At 62.4% G+C, this 12,794-nt stretch overlaps 5 pseudogenes; all 5 read right to left on the reverse strand.

The window, feature by feature from the left end:
* LOC143159957 (inositol 1,4,5-trisphosphate receptor-interacting protein-like 1) lies at positions 1–1,338 on the reverse strand (annotated as a pseudogene).
* A 2,247-nt stretch (positions 1,339–3,585) lies between these two features.
* Positions 3,586–4,893, reverse strand: LOC143159958 (inositol 1,4,5-trisphosphate receptor-interacting protein-like 1; annotated as a pseudogene).
* A 439-nt stretch (positions 4,894–5,332) lies between these two features.
* On the reverse strand, positions 5,333–6,640 carry LOC143159959 (inositol 1,4,5-trisphosphate receptor-interacting protein-like 1; annotated as a pseudogene).
* A 439-nt stretch (positions 6,641–7,079) lies between these two features.
* On the reverse strand, positions 7,080–8,417 carry LOC143159960 (inositol 1,4,5-trisphosphate receptor-interacting protein-like 1; annotated as a pseudogene).
* Positions 8,418–10,664: 2,247 nt separating this feature from the next.
* On the reverse strand, positions 10,665–12,002 carry LOC143159961 (inositol 1,4,5-trisphosphate receptor-interacting protein-like 1; annotated as a pseudogene).
* Positions 12,003–12,794: the final 792 nt, after the last annotated feature.

Consider the following 12,794-nt stretch of genomic DNA (forward strand, 5'->3'; position numbering starts at 1 on the left):
TTATGCTGAGCTCCTCTTGAGCGGTGTCGTCTCCATGCCTAGTGTGCTCAGATCTGCGGCGCGGACTCCCCAGGCAGTCTCCGGGATGAGCAGATTCTCTGTCCCGGTGTCTGAAATTGCTCCCCGGGCCCCGCCAGTGTGAGAGGAAAGTAGGTCCTCAGGGTCACAGGCATGGGTGGAAAAGCCTGTGACCACCAGGATATGGGTGCGGAGCTGCATGAGGTGGAAATTGTCCTGCTGGGTGTGCCTCGCCGTGAGACTGGAAGGCGGCATCTCGACAACAGCGCAGCTCTCCGGCCATGGTGTGCTGCTGGTAAAGCTGGCCTCTGCCTACTCAAGGCTCAGGTAGGCGCCGGAGCTGCCTTGCTGCACTGCAAAAATCATCTCCGTGCAGATGCTCACCTTGGAGGTGCCTGTCAGCTGGAACCTGCAGGACCGGGAGGCGGGCAGCACCGTTAGCTGGCAGTGGTGCGACTGAGGCAAAAGCAGCCAGGCTGATCTCACCAACAGTCGGACCCAGCAGGCGATTTTCTCCACGTCTAAGTAGGAGCGTGTGCAGAGGGTGCGTAGGAGGTACGAGCTCCGATCCCTCAGCAGCTTGTCGTCGGGGTGGTGGAGAAAGCACAACGTATCCCCCAGCAGCTGCTCCCTCGAGCACATGCACTCCAGCACCACACGGGTGCTGGAGTGCCTTGCTGGCAGCTGCCCCGTGGTGTCCAGCTCCAGGCTGAAAGAGTGCCCGGGGGGTGGCCGCAGGAACACGAGCAGGCAGTAGGCGATGCTGTTCTCGTGGACGCTCCAGGCTTCATAGGTGCCGTCCATCCCAATGGCCGGGTGCATCTGCGGCATGAAAGTCCTCTTGCAAAGCACTCGGCAGACACCAAGGAGGTCACCCACCAGCTCCTTCAGCACCTTGCACGCGTCGGGCAGGCCCTGCATTGGCGATGGGCTGGACACAGCCAAAGACCTGACACCATTGCGTGCACGATTGAGGTCTTCCTCCTCCTCGTCGTCCTCCTCCTCGCTGCTGGAGCTGTCCTGCTCGCTGCAGCTGTCAGAGGCAAGCTTCGTTTTCCCGGCCAGCCAGCAGGCCTCGGCGAGCAGGACCAGGGCTGCTGCAGCGGTCCAAAACGGCCACTGCTGCAACACAGAAAGGAGCGTGGCTTCCTCCGCGCGCCTGCTCCGCTCAATCTCCTGCAGCAGCCGAGTCATCTCCTGATGCAGATACTCCTGACGCTGCTGCATCCGCTCAGCCGTGGCCACATCTGTCTGGCGATTGTGCTTCAGCCCGTGCTGGAGGGCCAGCGCAGCCAGGACGAGGGCGATTGCGGCAGCCATGGCCTGGAGGAGGTGGGAGAAAATGGGGCTGAGCAGGGCTGGGTGGGAGGGAGCACGGGGCTGGGGGAGCGGGGCAGGAGCCTCCTGGAGCTGGGGGTGGTAGGAGAGGGGGTGAGGGAGGCGGGAGGGAGCAAGGGCAGGGTTTGTGAGCACTGCATGGATGGGAGCACCCTCAGAGGCTGTCCCAGGAAAGCGTTTGGGCGTCGACAGGCTGGAAGGGGCCGCAGGCCCCGGCTGGAGACAGCATGGGGCCCACCCTGCCCAAGCGGCCCTGATGGCCAGCCCCTGGCTGGGCTGTGCCCCGTGAAAGGGCAAGGGACACCCGAGTAGAGTCTCCCGAGGCCCCATCCCTGCCACCCAACAGCGTCCCACGGAGCCGCGGGCACCCGGCCCATCCCCAAAGCCTCTCTGGGCACCTGCCACCACTGGGAGCCCCGAGCACCTCTGCCCCCAGCCCCCAGGGCGGTACCGTGCCCTGCCCTGAGGGGCTCGGCTCTCGTTCTGGGTTAGAAACCCGCCTTGGCCACCTGCCCCGTCCCCCATCCAGCCCAGCCTTCCCCCTGCATGCTGCACTCACCGATCGCCCGAGTCAAACAGCAGCGGGGCTGCCTGAGGATGTCCCTGGGGACAGCTCCCATTGTGACCTGTCCCCTGTGCTGTCACAGCCACCAGCGCAGCGTCGCCCAGCCGGCAGGCCCCAGCCTTCGTCCCCACCGCCCGGCTCAGCAGGTCCTGGCCATCGCACCAAGTACAAACCCGCCCGGCAGGAGTGAGCTCCCAGGGCCTCGCTTGACAAAGCGGGCAGACGCCCCCCAAAACCGTAAATGAAATGAAAATGGGGACTGTAGGTGGATGTCCCTGACTTACGTAGAGAGGTGCAAAGTTTTCTGGGCCAGGTGGTCTGACTCCGAGTTGTCTTGAAAAGAAGAGCTACGAGCCCTTGGGCAGAGGCAAAACTCCTCCTCCCTCTTCTCCTCTTGGGTTCCTTCTGCCGGGGCAGGACTTAGCCCTGCAGGGTTTCCTGGCGGGCAGGCCGCCCAAAGGAATTCAAAGTGTGCTCGTGTGAGAGAAGGTGACGTGGCCCGTGGATGGTTTACTCCTGCTCGGCCACCCTGTGAGATGGGTCGGCTCCCTCGGTGCTGGCCTTTGTGCTTGTAGACATGACGGTGCCGTTGGTGCCTTCGTGGCACTGATGGGGGGGGGGGGTGATGGTGTCTATCCCTGTGGCGGGATGGGGCCTCTCCGCGGCAGGGTCTCTGCTCTTGCTGTGCTGGTGAGAGAGCAGTGTTCCCAAAAAGGCTCCGTTTCCGAATGGTGATGAGGGGGTGCGGGAGGGGAAGTGCCTGGTGCTGCAGGACACTCCTGCCTCCTGCGCCTGGCCTAACTGTGCCCCCAGCTCTCAAGCTGCTGCTCTGCACGGGCTCGTGCCCAAGCCTCCCACCGGTGCAGCAAGCAGAGCGTCCATCCAGAGCCCCGCTCCAGACTCGTGGTGCTTGTTCCCGGTGCAGAGGGCTCACCGCTTGGAGACCGTGATGTCCACCTCCCCAGGGGTCGCCCCGGGGCAATGCTGTCGGGCTCCCAGGGGTTGGTTTGCCCCAGGTTCACCCGGTGCAGCCCCCCTGCTGGAGCACAGCCAGCTGGAGCAGGCTGCCCAGGAGCGTGTCCGGATGACTTTCGAAGGCTGGAGGCTCCACAACCTCCCTGGGCAGCCTGTGTGAGTGTCGGAGCACCCTCAGAGTCTGGACGTGCTTTCTTGTGTTCAGATGGAATTTCATGCTTTTTTCCTTGGTGCCCATTGGTTCTTGTCCTGCCAGTGGTCACTACTGGGAAGGCTCTGGCTCCCTTGCCCGCGCTCCCTCCCATCCGGCATACACGCACAGAGGCATCTTCCCCTTAAAATGGAAGCAGAGCAGAAAACTGGAAAAGAAAGGAAAACGGGGTCAGGGGAAGCATTCTCTTTTGGTACTACTTACTCACCTCAAAATGCCGCCCCGCTTCCACTGCGCCTGAGCAGGCAGCAACCTGCTACCTGCCCGCATTCCCCAACAACGCGTTGCACAGACACTCACAGACAGAGGGTTGCTTAAAAGAAGCTAATTTATTGTCATCTTTGTATCGCGTATAGGTCCCAGAGGGGATCAACTCTGTCCAACAGGGTGGGTGGTCCCATCCTGTTACAGGTGGTAGCAGGAGCCTCAGTTGCAACAGCATCTTCATCTGGACCGGGGGAGATTCCCCGAGCTCTGCTTATGCTGAGCTCCTCTTGAGCGGTGTCGTCTCCATGCCTAGTGTGCTCAGATCTGCGGCGCGGACTCCCCAGGCAGTCTCCGGGATGAGCAGATTCTCTGTCCCGGTGTCTGAAATTGCTCCCCGGGCCCCGCCAGTGTGAGAGGAAAGTAGGTCCTCAGGGTCACAGGCATGGGTGGAAAAGCCTGTGACCACCAGGATATGGGTGCGGAGCTGCATGAGGTGGAAATTGTCCTGCTGGGTGTGCCTCGCCGTGAGACTGGAAGGCGGCATCTCGACAACAGCGCAGCTCTCCGGCCATGGTGTGCTGCTGGTAAAGCTGGCCTCTGCCTACTCAAGGCTCAGGTAGGCGCCGGAGCTGCCTTGCTGCACTGCAAAAATCATCTCCGTGCAGATGCTCACCTTGGAGGTGCCTGTCAGCTGGAACCTGCAGGACCGGGAGGCGGGCAGCACCGTTAGCTGGCAGTGGTGCGACTGAGGCAAAAGCAGCCAGGCTGATCTCACCAACAGTCGGACCCAGCAGGCGATTTTCTCCACGTCTAAGTAGGAGCGTGTGCAGAGGGTGCGTAGGAGGTACGAGCTCCGATCCCTCAGCAGCTTGTCGTCGGGGTGGTGGAGAAAGCACAACGTATCCCCCAGCAGCTGCTCCCTCGAGCACATGCACTCCAGCACCACACGGGTGCTGGAGTGCCTTGCTGGCAGCTGCCCCGTGGTGTCCAGCTCCAGGCTGAAAGAGTGCCCGGGGGGTGGCCGCAGGAACACGAGCAGGCAGTAGGCGATGCTGTTCTCGTGGACGCTCCAGGCTTCATAGGTGCCGTCCATCCCAATGGCCGGGTGCATCTGCGGCATGAAAGTCCTCTTGCAAAGCACTCGGCAGACACCAAGGAGGTCACCCACCAGCTCCTTCAGCACCTTGCACGCGTCGGGCAGGCCCTGCATTGGCGATGGGCTGGACACAGCCAAAGACCTGACACCATTGCGTGCACGATTGAGGTCTTCCTCCTCCTCGTCGTCCTCCTCCTCGCTGCTGGAGCTGTCCTGCTCGCTGCAGCTGTCAGAGGCAAGCTTCGTTTTCCCGGCCAGCCAGCAGGCCTCGGCGAGCAGGACCAGGGCTGCTGCAGCGGTCCAAAACGGCCACTGCTGCAACACAGAAAGGAGCGTGGCTTCCTCCGCGCGCCTGCTCCGCTCAATCTCCTGCAGCAGCCGAGTCATCTCCTGATGCAGATACTCCTGACGCTGCTGCATCCGCTCAGCCGTGGCCACATCTGTCTGGCGATTGTGCTTCAGCCCGTGCTGGAGGGCCAGCGCAGCCAGTGGTCACTACTGGGAAGGCTCTGGCTCCCTTGCCCGCGCTCCCTCCCATCCGGCATACACGCACAGAGGCATCTTCCCCTTAAAATGGAAGCAGAGCAGAAAACTGGAAAAGAAAGGAAAACGGGGTCAGGGGAAGCATTCTCTTTTGGTACTACTTACTCACCTCAAAATGCCGCCCCGCTTCCACTGCGCCTGAGCAGGCAGCAACCTGCTACCTGCCCGCATTCCCCAACAACGCGTTGCACAGACACTCACAGACAGAGGGTTGCTTAAAAGAAGCTAATTTATTGTCATCTTTGTATCGCGTATAGGTCCCAGAGGGGATCAACTCTGTCCAACAGGGTGGGTGGTCCCATCCTGTTACAGGTGGTAGCAGGAGCCTCAGTTGCAACGGCATCTTCATCTGGACCGGGGGAGATTCCCCGAGCTCTGCTTATGCTGAGCTCCTCTTGAGCGGCGTCGTCTCCATGCCTAGTGTGCTCAGATCTGCGGCGCGGACTCCCCAGGCAGTCTCCGGGATGAGCAGATTCTCTGTCCCGGTGTCTGAAATTGCTCCCCGGGCCCCGCCAGTGTGAGAGGAAAGTAGGTCCTCAGGGTCACAGGCATGGGTGGAAAAGCCTGTGACCACCAGGATATGGGTGCGGAGCTGCATGAGGTGGAAATTGTCCTGCTGGGTGTGCCTCGCCGTGAGACTGGAAGGCGGCATCTCGACAACAGCGCAGCTCTCCGGCCATGGTGTGCTGCTGGTAAAGCTGGCCTCTGCCTACTCAAGGCTCAGGTAGGCGCCGGAGCTGCCTTGCTGCACTGCAAAAATCATCTCCGTGCAGATGCTCACCTTGGAGGTGCCTGTCAGCTGGAACCTGCAGGACCGGGAGGCGGGCAGCACCGTTAGCTGGCAGTGGTGCGACTGAGGCAAAAGCAGCCAGGCTGATCTCACCAACAGTCGGACCCAGCAGGCGATTTTCTCCACGTCTAAGTAGGAGCGTGTGCAGAGGGTGCGTAGGAGGTACGAGCTCCGATCCCTCAGCAGCTTGTCGTCGGGGTGGTGGAGAAAGCACAACGTATCCCCCAGCAGCTGCTCCCTCGAGCACATGCACTCCAGCACCACACGGGTGCTGGAGTGCCTTGCTGGCAGCTGCCCCGTGGTGTCCAGCTCCAGGCTGAAAGAGTGCCCGGGGGGTGGCCGCAGGAACACGAGCAGGCAGTAGGCGATGCTGTTCTCGTGGACGCTCCAGGCTTCATAGGTGCCGTCCATCCCAATGGCCGGGTGCATCTGCGGCATGAAAGTCCTCTTGCAAAGCACTCGGCAGACACCAAGGAGGTCACCCACCAGCTCCTTCAGCACCTTGCACGCGTCGGGCAGGCCCTGCATTGGCGATGGGCTGGACACAGCCAAAGACCTGACACCATTGCGTGCACGATTGAGGTCTTCCTCCTCCTCGTCGTCCTCCTCCTCGCTGCTGGAGCTGTCCTGCTCGCTGCAGCTGTCAGAGGCAAGCTTCGTTTTCCCGGCCAGCCAGCAGGCCTCGGCGAGCAGGACCAGGGCTGCTGCAGCGGTCCAAAACGGCCACTGCTGCAACACAGAAAGGAGCGTGGCTTCCTCCGCGCGCCTGCTCCGCTCAATCTCCTGCAGCAGCCGAGTCATCTCCTGATGCAGATACTCCTGACGCTGCTGCATCCGCTCAGCCGTGGCCACATCTGTCTGGCGATTGTGCTTCAGCCCGTGCTGGAGGGCCAGCGCAGCCAGTGGTCACTACTGGGAAGGCTCTGGCTCCCTTGCCCGCGCTCCCTCCCATCCGGCATACACGCACAGAGGCATCTTCCCCTTAAAATGGAAGCAGAGCAGAAAACTGGAAAAGAAAGGAAAACGGGGTCAGGGGAAGCATTCTCTTTTGGTACTACTTACTCACCTCAAAATGCCGCCCCGCTTCCACTGCGCCTGAGCAGGCAGCAACCTGCTACCTGCCCGCATTCCCCAACAACGCGTTGCACAGACACTCACAGACAGAGGGTTGCTTAAAAGAAGCTAATTTATTGTCATCTTTGTATCGCGTATAGGTCCCAGAGGGGATCAACTCTGTCCAACAGGGTGGGTGGTCCCATCCTGTTACAGGTGGTAGCAGGAGCCTCAGTTGCAACGGCATCTTCATCTGGACCGGGGGAGATTCCCCGAGCTCTGCTTATGCTGAGCTCCTCTTGAGCGGCGTCGTCTCCATGCCTAGTGTGCTCAGATCTGCGGCGCGGACTCCCCAGGCAGTCTCCGGGATGAGCAGATTCTCTGTCCCGGTGTCTGAAATTGCTCCCCGGGCCCCGCCAGTGTGAGAGGAAAGTAGGTCCTCAGGGTCACAGGCATGGGTGGAAAAGCCTGTGACCACCAGGATATGGGTGCGGAGCTGCATGAGGTGGAAATTGTCCTGCTGGGTGTGCCTCGCCGTGAGACTGGAAGGCGGCATCTCGACAACAGCGCAGCTCTCCGGCCATGGTGTGCTGCTGGTAAAGCTGGCCTCTGCCTACTCAAGGCTCAGGTAGGCGCCGGAGCTGCCTTGCTGCACTGCAAAAATCATCTCCGTGCAGATGCTCACCTTGGAGGTGCCTGTCAGCTGGAACCTGCAGGACCGGGAGGCGGGCAGCACCGTTAGCTGGCAGTGGTGCGACTGAGGCAAAAGCAGCCAGGCTGATCTCACCAACAGTCGGACCCAGCAGGCGATTTTCTCCACGTCTAAGTAGGAGCGTGTGCAGAGGGTGCGTAGGAGGTACGAGCTCCGATCCCTCAGCAGCTTGTCGTCGGGGTGGTGGAGAAAGCACAACGTATCCCCCAGCAGCTGCTCCCTCGAGCACATGCACTCCAGCACCACACGGGTGCTGGAGTGCCTTGCTGGCAGCTGCCCCGTGGTGTCCAGCTCCAGGCTGAAAGAGTGCCCAGGGGGTGGCCGCAGGAACACGAGCAGGCAGTAGGCGATGCTGTTCTCGTGGACGCTCCAGGCTTCATAGGTGCCGTCCATCCCAATGGCCGGGTGCATCTGCGGCATGAAAGTCCTCTTGCAAAGCACTCGGCAGACACCAAGGAGGTCACCCACCAGCTCCTTCAGCACCTTGCACGCGTCGGGCAGGCCCTGCATTGGCGATGGGCTGGACACAGCCAAAGACCTGACACCATTGCGTGCACGATTGAGGTCTTCCTCCTCCTCGTCGTCCTCCTCCTCGCTGCTGGAGCTGTCCTGCTCGCTGCAGCTGTCAGAGGCAAGCTTCGTTTTCCCGGCCAGCCAGCAGGCCTCGGCGAGCAGGACCAGGGCTGCTGCAGCGGTCCAAAACGGCCACTGCTGCAACACAGAAAGGAGCGTGGCTTCCTCCGCGCGCCTGCTCCGCTCAATCTCCTGCAGCAGCCGAGTCATCTCCTGATGCAGATACTCCTGACGCTGCTGCATCCGCTCAGCCGTGGCCACATCTGTCTGGCGATTGTGCTTCAGCCCGTGCTGGAGGGCCAGCGCAGCCAGGACGAGGGCGATTGCGGCAGCCATGGCCTGGAGGAGGTGGGAGAAAATGGGGCTGAGCAGGGCTGGGTGGGAGGGAGCACGGGGCTGGGGGAGCGGGGCAGGAGCCTCCTGGAGCTGGGGGTGGTAGGAGAGGGGGTGAGGGAGGCGGGAGGGAGCAAGGGCAGGGTTTGTGAGCACTGCATGGATGGGAGCACCCTCAGAGGCTGTCCCAGGAAAGCGTTTGGGCGTCGACAGGCTGGAAGGGGCCGCAGGCCCCGGCTGGAGACAGCATGGGGCCCACCCTGCCCAAGCGGCCCTGATGGCCAGCCCCTGGCTGGGCTGTGCCCCGTGAAAGGGCAAGGGACACCCGAGTAGAGTCTCCCGAGGCCCCATCCCTGCCACCCAACAGCGTCCCACGGAGCCGCGGGCACCCGGCCCATCCCCAAAGCCTCTCTGGGCACCTGCCACCACTGGGAGCCCCGAGCACCTCTGCCCCCAGCCCCCAGGGCGGTACCGTGCCCTGCCCTGAGGGGCTCGGCTCTCGTTCTGGGTTAGAAACCCGCCTTGGCCACCTGCCCCGTCCCCCATCCAGCCCAGCCTTCCCCCTGCATGCTGCACTCACCGATCGCCCGAGTCAAACAGCAGCGGGGCTGCCTGAGGATGTCCCTGGGGACAGCTCCCATTGTGACCTGTCCCCTGTGCTGTCACAGCCACCAGCGCAGCGTCGCCCAGCCGGCAGGCCCCAGCCTTCGTCCCCACCGCCCGGCTCAGCAGGTCCTGGCCATCGCACCAAGTACAAACCCGCCCGGCAGGAGTGAGCTCCCAGGGCCTCGCTTGACAAAGCGGGCAGACGCCCCCCAAAACCGTAAATGAAATGAAAATGGGGACTGTAGGTGGATGTCCCTGACTTACGTAGAGAGGTGCAAAGTTTTCTGGGCCAGGTGGTCTGACTCCGAGTTGTCTTGAAAAGAAGAGCTACGAGCCCTTGGGCAGAGGCAAAACTCCTCCTCCCTCTTCTCCTCTTGGGTTCCTTCTGCCGGGGCAGGACTTAGCCCTGCAGGGTTTCCTGGCGGGCAGGCCGCCCAAAGGAATTCAAAGTGTGCTCGTGTGAGAGAAGGTGACGTGGCCCGTGGATGGTTTACTCCTGCTCGGCCACCCTGTGAGATGGGTCGGCTCCCTCGGTGCTGGCCTTTGTGCTTGTAGACATGACGGTGCCGTTGGTGCCTTCGTGGCACTGATGGGGGGGGGGGGTGATGGTGTCTATCCCTGTGGCGGGATGGGGCCTCTCCGCGGCAGGGTCTCTGCTCTTGCTGTGCTGGTGAGAGAGCAGTGTTCCCAAAAAGGCTCCGTTTCCGAATGGTGATGAGGGGGTGCGGGAGGGGAAGTGCCTGGTGCTGCAGGACACTCCTGCCTCCTGCGCCTGGCCTAACTGTGCCCCCAGCTCTCAAGCTGCTGCTCTGCACGGGCTCGTGCCCAAGCCTCCCACCGGTGCAGCAAGCAGAGCGTCCATCCAGAGCCCCGCTCCAGACTCGTGGTGCTTGTTCCCGGTGCAGAGGGCTCACCGCTTGGAGACCGTGATGTCCACCTCCCCAGGGGTCGCCCCGGGGCAATGCTGTCGGGCTCCCAGGGGTTGGTTTGCCCCAGGTTCACCCGGTGCAGCCCCCCTGCTGGAGCACAGCCAGCTGGAGCAGGCTGCCCAGGAGCGTGTCCGGATGACTTTCGAAGGCTGGAGGCTCCACAACCTCCCTGGGCAGCCTGTGTGAGTGTCGGAGCACCCTCAGAGTCTGGACGTGCTTTCTTGTGTTCAGATGGAATTTCATGCTTTTTTCCTTGGTGCCCATTGGTTCTTGTCCTGCCAGTGGTCACTACTGGGAAGGCTCTGGCTCCCTTGCCCGCGCTCCCTCCCATCCGGCATACACGCACAGAGGCATCTTCCCCTTAAAATGGAAGCAGAGCAGAAAACTGGAAAAGAAAGGAAAACGGGGTCAGGGGAAGCATTCTCTTTTGGTACTACTTACTCACCTCAAAATGCCGCCCCGCTTCCACTGCGCCTGAGCAGGCAGCAACCTGCTACCTGCCCGCATTCCCCAACAACGCGTTGCACAGACACTCACAGACAGAGGGTTGCTTAAAAGAAGCTAATTTATTGTCATCTTTGTATCGCGTATAGGTCCCAGAGGGGATCAACTCTGTCCAACAGGGTGGGTGGTCCCATCCTGTTACAGGTGGTAGCAGGAGCCTCAGTTGCAACGGCATCTTCATCTGGACCGGGGGAGATTCCCCGAGCTCTGCTTATGCTGAGCTCCTCTTGAGCGGCGTCGTCTCCATGCCTAGTGTGCTCAGATCTGCGGCGCGGACTCCCCAGGCAGTCTCCGGGATGAGCAGATTCTCTGTCCCGGTGTCTGAAATTGCTCCCCGGGCCCCGCCAGTGTGAGAGGAAAGTAGGTCCTCAGGGTCACAGGCATGGGTGGAAAAGCCTGTGACCACCAGGATATGGGTGCGGAGCTGCATGAGGTGGAAATTGTCCTGCTGGGTGTGCCTCGCCGTGAGACTGGAAGGCGGCATCTCGACAACAGCGCAGCTCTCCGGCCATGGTGTGCTGCTGGTAAAGCTGGCCTCTGCCTACTCAAGGCTCAGGTAGGCGCCGGAGCTGCCTTGCTGCACTGCAAAAATCATCTCCGTGCAGATGCTCACCTTGGAGGTGCCTGTCAGCTGGAACCTGCAGGACCGGGAGGCGGGCAGCACCGTTAGCTGGCAGTGGTGCGACTGAGGCAAAAGCAGCCAGGCTGATCTCACCAACAGTCGGACCCAGCAGGCGATTTTCTCCACGTCTAAGTAGGAGCGTGTGCAGAGGGTGCGTAGGAGGTACGAGCTCCGATCCCTCAGCAGCTTGTCGTCGGGGTGGTGGAGAAAGCACAACGTATCCCCCAGCAGCTGCTCCCTCGAGCACATGCACTCCAGCACCACACGGGTGCTGGAGTGCCTTGCTGGCAGCTGCCCCGTGGTGTCCAGCTCCAGGCTGAAAGAGTGCCCGGGGGGTGGCCGCAGGAACACGAGCAGGCAGTAGGCGATGCTGTTCTCGTGGACGCTCCAGGCTTCATAGGTGCCGTCCATCCCAATGGCCGGGTGCATCTGCGGCATGAAAGTCCTCTTGCAAAGCACTCGGCAGACACCAAGGAGGTCACCCACCAGCTCCTTCAGCACCTTGCACGCGTCGGGCAGGCCCTGCATTGGCGATGGGCTGGACACAGCCAAAGACCTGACACCATTGCGTGCACGATTGAGGTCTTCCTCCTCCTCGTCGTCCTCCTCCTCGCTGCTGGAGCTGTCCTGCTCGCTGCAGCTGTCAGAGGCAAGCTTCGTTTTCCCGGCCAGCCAGCAGGCCTCGGCGAGCAGGACCAGGGCTGCTGCAGCGGTCCAAAACGGCCACTGCTGCAACACAGAAAGGAGCGTGGCTTCCTCCGCGCGCCTGCTCCGCTCAATCTCCTGCAGCAGCCGAGTCATCTCCTGATGCAGATACTCCTGACGCTGCTGCATCCGCTCAGCCGTGGCCACATCTGTCTGGCGATTGTGCTTCAGCCCGTGCTGGAGGGCCAGCGCAGCCAGGACGAGGGCGATTGCGGCAGCCATGGCCTGGAGGAGGTGGGAGAAAATGGGGCTGAGCAGGGCTGGGTGGGAGGGAGCACGGGGCTGGGGGAGCGGGGCAGGAGCCTCCTGGAGCTGGGGGTGGTAGGAGAGGGGGTGAGGGAGGCGGGAGGGAGCAAGGGCAGGGTTTGTGAGCACTGCATGGATGGGAGCACCCTCAGAGGCTGTCCCAGGAAAGCGTTTGGGCGTCGACAGGCTGGAAGGGGCCGCAGGCCCCGGCTGGAGACAGCATGGGGCCCACCCTGCCCAAGCGGCCCTGATGGCCAGCCCCTGGCTGGGCTGTGCCCCGTGAAAGGGCAAGGGACACCCGAGTAGAGTCTCCCGAGGCCCCATCCCTGCCACCCAACAGCGTCCCACGGAGCCGCGGGCACCCGGCCCATCCCCAAAGCCTCTCTGGGCACCTGCCACCACTGGGAGCCCCGAGCACCTCTGCCCCCAGCCCCCAGGGCGGTACCGTGCCCTGCCCTGAGGGGCTCGGCTCTCGTTCTGGGTTAGAAACCCGCCTTGGCCACCTGCCCCGTCCCCCATCCAGCCCAGCCTTCCCCCTGCATGCTGCACTCACCGATCGCCCGAGTCAAACAGCAGCGGGGCTGCCTGAGGATGTCCCTGGGGACAGCTCCCATTGTGACCTGTCCCCTGTGCTGTCACAGCCACCAGCGCAGCGTCGCCCAGCCGGCAGGCCCCAGCCTTCGTCCCCACCGCCCGGCTCAGCAGGTCCTGGCCATCGCACCAAGTACAAACCCGCCCGGCAGGAGTGAGCTCCCAGGGCCTCGCTTG

Source organism: Aptenodytes patagonicus, chromosome 4, assembly GCF_965638725.1.
Source record: "Aptenodytes patagonicus chromosome 4, bAptPat1.pri.cur, whole genome shotgun sequence".
Taxonomy (NCBI): Eukaryota; Metazoa; Chordata; class Aves; order Sphenisciformes; family Spheniscidae; genus Aptenodytes; species Aptenodytes patagonicus.